Here is a 10031-nt window from a genome sequence, read left to right on the forward strand (position 1 = left end):
TTATATTTTCCTATTGGTTATGTGCATTACTATTCGTAAATAATAAAGTTAATAGTAAGATATGTTTTACTATTGGTTAATAATAATAATATGTGCATTACTATTGGTTAATAATAATATGATGTGTTAAAGTTGGTGTGAAGTTACACATATATGTTAATAATCATGAGATAGTGATGTATCTAAGTGTTTCTAGTTTTTTGATGTTTTAGGAAGCAAGAAGCTATAAGAAGAGAAGTATACACTTCCAGCTAGATAAAGAGTATGCCCCATTTTACAAGAGAATTGAGGTTTCAATAATGAATCCATCGGTGATACAATTACATAGAATAGCAAGGAAAAAACATATAGATCTTTGGGTTGATGGGTCTATATATCCACCTGATCCTATTACACAGTAATCTCCCCAATTCTCAGGACTAACATCATTTGTCAAGTATGTTTGTGAGGCTAATGCAGGGTTACAGGGTTATACTTGGAGACTTGCAACCGAAGCCCATGTTTCTACACAACAGATCATGAAACTTAATAGATCATTGTCAGCAAAACAAGAAGAGAACAATGTTTTGCAAGATGCTATGCATGACATGGTAATGCAAAATGCTAGTTTGATTAACCAGGTTAATGATTTACAGGCTAGCAATAAGAAGATGAAGACAATGCTAGAGAAGACTATCACTTATAGGCCCACAATGAACTTGAAATTCAAGCTTTTGAGGCTCACACTAGGGCAAGATGAAGGCTATGGTGGGTAGAAGGTGATGTGAGCCATGGATTAAGGTGGAGGAATGTTGCAAATGACCAAGACAATGAAGGATTAGTGCAAAGCAAGATGACCACGACTTGGATAGGATAGAATGCCCTCTCTTCTCATTACTTGAGGCTCTTAATATAGCCAAATGGTTACATATCATGTGGACTCCATTGATGCCACCTCATCCAAGAAATATCTCAAATATCTCCTAGAGGTTGTTCACACACCTTCACACCCCCCCCCTTGATACATACTCCTTGTGCATCTAGGCATCACATTTTCAACACCCCCCTTGGTGCCAGCTAGGACACATCTAGGTGTGAGGTACACATCATAGGCATCTTGACCTAACATACAACTAGGCATGTTGGCCTTCCATATGAACTAGGCATCTTGGCCTTTACATCATTCTACCATGGCTACATCATTGGTGTCAGCGGGTAGAAACAATACAACAAGATACAAGGGGTAGGTGAAAACTCCATCGCTTCAAAAAAAAGTGCTTCCATACCCTCCTTTGGAAAGAAGGCCTCCATCACATTCGCTTGTTGAGGTTGATTCTTTGACCAGCAGTTGCTTTCTGTGTGTCCGAGTTTCCCACACACCGTACATTCAAGCTTTGGTTTATCTTTGAATTTACATGTGTTGAATGTGTGGCCTAACTTGCCATAATGATTGCATCTGGCTTCAATTCCCTTTTACCTACATGGAATGCCAATTCCTTTGACAAAGATGCTCCATTTTCATACTTGCTCTTCATCTTTTGCTCATGTTAAAGCAATGAAGCTTGTACATCATTCAAGGTCAGAGTAGAGTTGTTAGACAAGATTTCAACTATGCTACCATACTCTTCTTTCCTTTCACAACTAGCAAGCAAGATAGCCTTATCTTCATCATCATCAAGTGTTTTACCAATGGTGGCAAGCTGTTGCTTAATGCTTTTATACTTGTTCATGTGACTTGTTAGATCAAGGCTATTCCCTAGGTTGAGTTGATACAATTGCATGAGCAAGTGGACTTTGGAGTGTTTTGCTTGTGTGCCAAACAACTTAGCCAATGCAAGTGCTATGAGTCCCAAGGCCCTCTCATTCTTCTCATTCCATGCAGTTCCTAGGCTTGCTTGAGTGTCCCTCCCTTGGTCTATCCCCCACAAGTTTTTCTTCATGAGTACATGATTTTTGACTTCCATGTGTGGAATCTCATACCATTTAACTTGACAATGTCATTTTGTGCCATGATGAGTAGGGGTCTTACCAAAGTCTCCATTTATGCGGTGGTACTTGGCAGTGTCTACCCTTTACAATGGTTGAGTTCAATGAGATGTGTACAACTGATGAAAGGCATACAATTATGCGGTGGTACTTGGCAGTGTCTACCCTTTACAATGGTTGAGTTCAATGAGATGTGTACAACTAATGAAAGGCATACAATTAATCAAGACTTAGCACAAGAGTCTTACTGAGTTAAAACCTCATGTAACAATGCCCAATCAACATGTAAAGGCTGACTCATACAAGGTTTAAAAAAACACATGAATGTGTATGATGAGATAAGGTTGGCTTCTTGTGGTAATGAGTTGCATAGAGGCCTTGTGTTTTGTGTGAATGGCAAATGACATCCAAAACTCTTTTACAAACCACTTAGAGTGACTCAAAACTTGTGCTTAACTCTGGATTAGTCCTTAATCCACTATCATTAAGAGTTTTAATTAAGCACTTCATAATACCTTCAAGAATGATTGTGGCAACTGAGCATGCCTCTGCGTTTTCACACAATGCGAGCATCTTCTTTTGTACTTTGGGGAGCCCTTTTGTGAGCTTGTAGAACACCCCTAGGCATAGCTCTTCCTCAATTGAATGGTTGTAGAAATGCCTGTGCTGGCCATGCTAGAGATTTCCCCCAAATCGACTGTGTTTGACCTGTTTTGCTTATGGCGTCGTCTACAGCCTGCTAGCCCCTAATTCCTCTATGATGGAGGGTTGTCTTGAAGTCCCATAGCTCCCTCTAAGAGGGTTTGGAGAGTTATGCTTCGTGGAAAGAGAACAAAGTAGAAAATCAATGGGTGGTCAGGCTGCCATAAGAGCTTGAAAGGGATAAGCTGAAGATTAAGGCTAGATTAATGAGGAGATTAGTGTTAGAACTCAAGTGAATGATTTTGGGAAAATGATGGAGGGGATTCAAGGATACCAACTTGAAATCCAAGCTTTGGAGACTCACACTGCGGCAAGATGAAGGCTATGGTGGGTAGAAGGTGATGTGAGCCATGGATTAGGGCGGAGGAATGTTGCTAATGACCAAGACAATGAAGGATTACTGCAAAGCAAGATGACCACGACTTGGATAGGATAGAATGCCCTCTCTTCTCATTACTTGAGGATCTTAATATAGCCAAATGGTTACATATCATGTGGACTCCATTGATGCCACCTCATCATCCAAGCAATATCTCAAATATCTCTTCTCTACTAGAGGCTATTCACACACCTTCACACACCCCCCCTTGTGCATCTAGGCACCACATTTTCAACAAACAACATGGGAGGTACATGAATGCCAAGGTCATATAAACCTATGTACATGTTGGCAAAAGACAAGTGGACAATACAGGCGAAGGATCTATGCACAACATGATAACATGCAAAAGATGTTTAATAATCCAGAAAATGAAGTGAATCAAGGAATTGAAAAGGTACTCACTAAAGATATGGTGAAGTCCGTGCTTCAATGCCCAAAGTTTAAGTCAATTTGGTGATGAAGCTATCATACAATGCTTATAAGAGGTATGTGATTCCTTTACATCAAATGATATGCAGGGAATATGTGATAAGGTAGGAAAAAGTTGTCAGTCTTATGGCATGCTATACAAACATTTAGATACAAGGTTTAAAAAAGTGTTGCAAAAGAAAAGGGTATTGCCTCTTCCTAAACCATTTCATGTGGTGCAAGCACGACAATAATTAAACAGTAAGGTGGAACAATTAATTGGTGAGCCAATGCACTTATGTCAGAGACATGTATGCAAGTATGGGTCAAAGGAAGTGCCATTTGTCTTGCACACAAATAACAATTTTGTATTAGATGTATGCAAGTTACAATCTCTAATGGTAAAATTTTACAATATATCTGTTTTGTAGAATGTGGAGGCAAGCTAAAATTTGTTTTGAAGCTTGATGAAAGTGAGGTTATCAAAGGTCAAAAGTTAGAACGTGTTAGTCTAACTCTTATGAATAGAGCACTGGATCCTAACATCTTGCCTGGTCATCCTGATTACTTTAGTGAATTTGGTGGCTTGCTGCATTTGAAGTACCAAAGGAAGATCATGAGATTTTGAAGATTTTCTTTAACTTGACAGAGATACCTAAGACAGTGTAACGTCAAAATCATGGGTGGTGAAAGTTTGCACGTGGAAGGTTATGGTGAGTATCAAGTGGAATGGCACCTTGTTGGAGATCTCAAAACTTTGAAGTGCATGTTTGGTGTGTCAAATGCAGCAAATGCAAAGTTTCCTTGCATATATTGTATGCGGTCTAGAAAGAAAGGTAAGAATGGGAAGAAACAATGGGAAGAAACAGGAAGAGAAGGGTGTCCTACACGTGATCAATTTGTTTGCCGTGGGGGCCAAATGGTATGAGTAGATCCTAAGTGGGATCCTATTCTTGACACCCCCTTGACAAGAGTACACTTTTGCACTTTGAATGCACTAGTGAGGATCATAGACAAATTGGTTTATGAATATGTGTGTTTTGCTTATAAAATGCAGTGAGCTTTTGATGCCCAAGAAACATGTAAAAGTGTGGAAGAAGTATTATCTAGGATGGGTTTACATCGAGGCCAGGTAGAAATAAAGAAGGATGAAAAAAAGTCCGGAGCAAACGGTAATGTACCATGCAAGCCTTGTTTTGGCGGCTCAAAAGCAAGGAAATTCCTTGCTGCACCACGAAATAAAAATGGAGAACTACTAGTACAACAACCAAAGAAATATGAAGCATGGAAAAAGTTACATATGGCCGTTCCTGTGATCGAAGTAATGGAGGAAAGACTAGAGTAGCAAAAGCAAATGTGTGAATTGCTCTTGATGACAAATTGGCAGTGCTTTTGCAGAAGATGACATTTGGAGACCAGATGATTCCAAGGAGTTTAAGGAGGTGATTGGTATATTCTATGCATCAATTATTGAAGTATGGACTTCAAGTAGTATAACACATTACATGGTAAGTGTGAGATTACAACCAATAAGTGTGACATTACAATTAATTTATATGGTTTTAGAGACTATGATAACGTTGTTTATTGATGTAGCATATATTGCATGCTCATGGTCCTTACTTTGCAAATGAAGGAAGTTCAGCGATATGGTCAACACATTACATGGTAAGTGTGACATTACAACCAATAAGTGTGACATTACAATTAATTTATATGGTTTTAGAGACTATGATAACGTTGTTTATTGATGTAGCATATATTGCATGCTCATGGTCCTTACTTTGCAAATGAAGGAAGTTCAGCGATATGGTCAACACAAGGCATGGAGCGATCTCATTGGCAAGTACGATGTGCTTTCCAAAAGAAAACTTCTCATGGATGTGGAATCTATGATGTCAATCCAATAAAACAATTACTTCTATGGTGGTATAGAAAGATAGTAATAAGGTTATAGGAGAAGAAACCTATGTCCAATGGATCACAGGCAATACACAGAGTCATATGTGAGGTTAGAAAGGCACGATTTGAGAATTCACCAGGTAGAGAGAAACATGCTGAATGGTTGAGAACTCAAGAAAGAGAGGGAAGCAAGTGGAAAACCCGAGAGTCAAGTGTTTCAAATGAGCAAATGCAAGTTGAAACTCTATAATTTTTTGTTGATGCAAGTATTACTCTACTAAACCAAAATGGCTTTCACATAGAGCTTGTAAACCAATGTGATATATCACCCATAATCTCACTAACTATAACCATAATATTAAATGATTTTATATGTGAGTATATGCATACTTGTGTGTGTGAACAGTTGTGTTATTTTTAAAGTTGACTAAACTATTACTTATTATAAGTGGTGAGACATTTACATTTTATAGTCTTCTAGCTTTCAAGGCATGGCACGCACCAAGCAAACTGCTATGAGGAACCCTACTAAGACTCGCCCAACACAGCCCCAGATCAATATACCAATGGAGACTGATAGTGAGCGCACTCAATCTGACAATTCAGGAGGCACTACTACAGGTACAATGCATCCACATCTGCCACGTCACAAGAAGTGTAGATGGAGACCAGGCACTGCTGCTCTTCGAGAAATAAGGAAGTATTAGAAAAGTACAAACTTAATCATACCGAGGGCGCCATTTGCAAGACTGGTGAGAGAGATAAATTTGAACATGGATAATATGATTTGAGTAAATCATATGATGCGTTGTAAACTTGTGTTTCAATGTACTTATAATCTATGAGAAGTGTTTTTAATACAAGTACAATTTGATGTTTCTTTCTCAATATCTTGGGTGTTATTATCTTTTTCTCTCGTATAGTTTTTCAAGTTTATCGAAAGCATTATTTTTGTCTTTACTAAAAAAAAATTACTCTAAAAATTAGACTACTTTAACAAGAAACAAAGTTCTAGAAACCCTAGGGAATTAATGAGGTGTTGCATCAGAGGGGCTCTTATAAATAAGGAAATTACTAAATATAATAAAAATTACTAAAATTTTTAAGAGTTATTTATTTTCATTCCATAGAAAATATAAATATAAGTTATATTTTTAGTTTTAGAAGTTATAAATATAAGTTTAGAGTCTTTCATTTCATTCTATTCATGTTTTATCTTCTTCAAGAACATGGCTCGCACCAAGCAGACTGCCAGAGGATTGATCCCGTGAAGGTTAGGCCCCCAGCACTGCCCACATCGCAAACGTCGGTGGAGACCAGCACCGTGAGAAATAAAAAAGTATCAGAAGACGACAAACCTTCTGATCCCAACCAAGGAGACCTTTTCATCTTCTCGTTAGGGAGATCATGGATGATTTGAACGCGAGCCAGATATCTTGATGGCATCGTCGGGTTGGCAATAGTGAGGCTCCCATACGATGGACAACAGTAGCTTTGGAAGCTCTTCAAGAGGGTACTAAAGGTTTTTTGGTGGACATGTTTGGTGACACAATGTACGCAGCAGTCCATGCCAAGAGAGTCACCATCACTAACAAAGATATGCAGCTAGTTCTACGCATGCAGAAGTGGAGGGAAGATTATGGTGATGAGTCGCAGATTTAGGGAGATCTTATAATCTCATGTATATGCCACAATGTAATCTCATGTGATCATGATGTAAATGATTTACTTAATGAAAGTATTTTTTTTTAATCCTTGCCAAGTTTCTACTTGATTATATTTGGCAATCATAATTGTATTGTGATTTCAATTTTAAATTAATGTGTGATTAAATATTATTCGTTGATCGTACGAATACAACAAAACTTCAAAAATATATTTTTATTAATATAGAAACTGTTACATCATGACATAGAAGCAAGTACAAAAACCCTAAACTCTGCGCCTCTTAGTACTAGGCTCAGCAGAGTCAGTAGGAGCTTTAAGCGAAGGAATCACAACAAAATTTCCTTCGAGCTCGAGTTGGATAGCATGAAGATCAATCTTCCCGGTAGCAAGGCCTAGGCCAACAAGTGAATGAATCTTCCCTCCACGCTGAGCTTCGAACAAATATAGGAGCTTGGAGCGTTTCACAAGCACCACATTCTCTAAGCTTGATGTCACAGGCATGGACTTGAATGCAGCAACTTTTGTTAAAGCCTTGATCTTCATGAGAGAGACTTGTCCATCAGGGGAGCATACTTTGTGAAAGACAATGACGTCTTGGAAGATCTTGCCAATATGCTCCTTCAAGGCAGCATCCTGGAGTCTTCCTTTTCCACCCCTTGTTCCACCAGCTCTTGATGCAAACTCATCAACATAGACAATTGCCGTGATGAAGGGTTCTGAAATGGTTCACGTCGTGAAATGAAAATGTTTCACGCCATGAAGTGCTCTGAAATAGTTCACGTCGTGAACGATTTTTTGCACATTCACGAATCTTAATTTTGTCAGACCTCGTGGTGTTAGAGGTGTCAAGATAAGGCTACCTATTTTTGGCAAGGTAATCCCATGAATTGCGACGTTAATCATGGCGTTGATGTTGAGAGTGGTACATGGCGTGAAGTTATAGAAAACGATTCATGTTGTGAATGATTTTCTTGTAGTTTCATGTGGGAACTTCCTGCATCGACTAAGGTGATTTTGGGTGCAAAATACTTATCCAATTGTTTCCAAAATGATTGTGCCACGCCTACAGAGTGTAATACAAGTTTTAGGCACAGTCAATGGCTCCTTATTTTTTTTATTTTTGTGAATTTTTAAAAAGAAAGAAAAACAGAACACCAATCTGCTCATTCACGTTGATGATTCTAGTGATGCAAACATTAAAATTAACTAGAAAAAATAGTGAAGCTCTCCTCCAAGATCACTTCACCACACTAATACACAACAAACAGAACCAATTTCTCACGATTTTCCACTTCCACACAAATCTTATCCATTCATTTCCTACACAATGCACTACTAGAATGCAAAGGCAATCATGAATCTTATGCTATGGAAGTTGGGACTCCAAGAGGAAGGAAGAAACAAAGGTGTTTTCCCAGCAACGATACCAAAAATGTTATGGGATACCACACCTCCAAGAGGGAACTCAATGCACTCACCTAAGGGAAGAGCAATAGAACACAACTGTCGTAGGGAACTTACCACCAATGCTTCGAACTTGAGTCCCTTAAGGTCTCCAAGCTCACTTGTTAAGCTCCAAACCTCCAAGCTCCACCTCGACGCTGTCACCGTAGAGTCGCTTGCACCATCGCATAAGGCAATCACTCTCTCTCACTCTCCAACACAAGCATGTAACATACAAGCATAGAAGAGACACAAGTGCTAGAATACTCTCTCTCAACCTCTCTGAAGACACAAAGAAGAGCTCTCAATAGCACAACGGGGGATTGTGTCTATTCATTTATGAGAAAATGCCTTATATACATTTGGCCCTTATTCACACTTGGGTGCCCAAAACTTACTTAACTAAGGCCTTGGGTGGCCAATATCTCATAATGTATAACTTTTATAGTGCCTTTACATGACACTTATTAATGTCCTCAATTGGAGGATCATACTTGTTAATCCAAAATGGGATTAACAACACTTAAAAGATAATGCAAAATATAGGTAGCAGGTTTTATCCCTTATGGAGTTTATGATTTATCTTTTTTGTGTTTGAAGGTTGCTTCACACTCTAAAGATAAATATTAACGAGTATGTTTGAAGGTTGCTTCACACTCTAAAGATAAATATTAACGAGTATGTTTTATTTTATTCTTTGCATAAAGTGGGAAACTTCAATATTGCATGCCATGAACGTAAGAGCCATTAATTATAAGAGCATGGGACTTATTATCACGAGGGCCCCATGGTAACCTAGGGTAGCCCATGTCTTATCATCACCCTCTTTTTGGAGGTACCTTCAGTTTTTGTGTAGTGAGAATGTGGAAAGACTTTGGGCCCATGGGTAGACTAGCAGGTGGTCTCAAGTGCACTGTTTTATCATTAACTTTCTCTTGATGTCATATACTTTCTTTTAATTTGTTCAATTAGAATATTGCTCATATCTTATATTCTTTCACACATGTTTTCTAGATCAATTGGCTAAAATGGTGCGTGGTCCAGAAAGGGATTATGTTGATGAGATAAGACAAGGAAAAACATCATCTCATGTGCGATGTAAAAGTTGTGGTCATGCATTTCATGGTAGCGCTACGAGAATCAAAAAATATTTATTTGGCATTGGTAATAATGTTGAACATTGCAGATTACCCCCTACTAACTTACATACTAAACTACATAAGTATGTAGCAAAGCTTAAGGTATAGAGGGTGTAAATATAAAAAGGAAATTGGGCTTTGAAATACAACTAATGGAAACGGTCGAAGAAGATAATACACATGTGTCTACAAGTGAATGTATGCCATCTTGTGGTCTGACACATGAATCAATAGTACATGCTGGTCAATCCAATACTTTTTCATCTATAAGTACTCCGTCTGCATCATATCCATCTACCAGTACTCTGTCTACATACATGATGTAGGGTTCTAGCAAGAAGATTCATAAAGAGCAAACACCTTTACAGCCAGCATTTGATAAGCAAGGAATGCTTACATTTGAAATGGACACAAGCATTTGT

The sequence above is a fragment of the Cibotium barometz genome, chromosome 15 (genome assembly GCF_041138505.1).
Source record: "Cibotium barometz isolate CiBa-2024 chromosome 15, ASM4113850v1, whole genome shotgun sequence".
Lineage (NCBI taxonomy): Eukaryota > Viridiplantae > Streptophyta > Polypodiopsida > Cyatheales > Cibotiaceae > Cibotium > Cibotium barometz.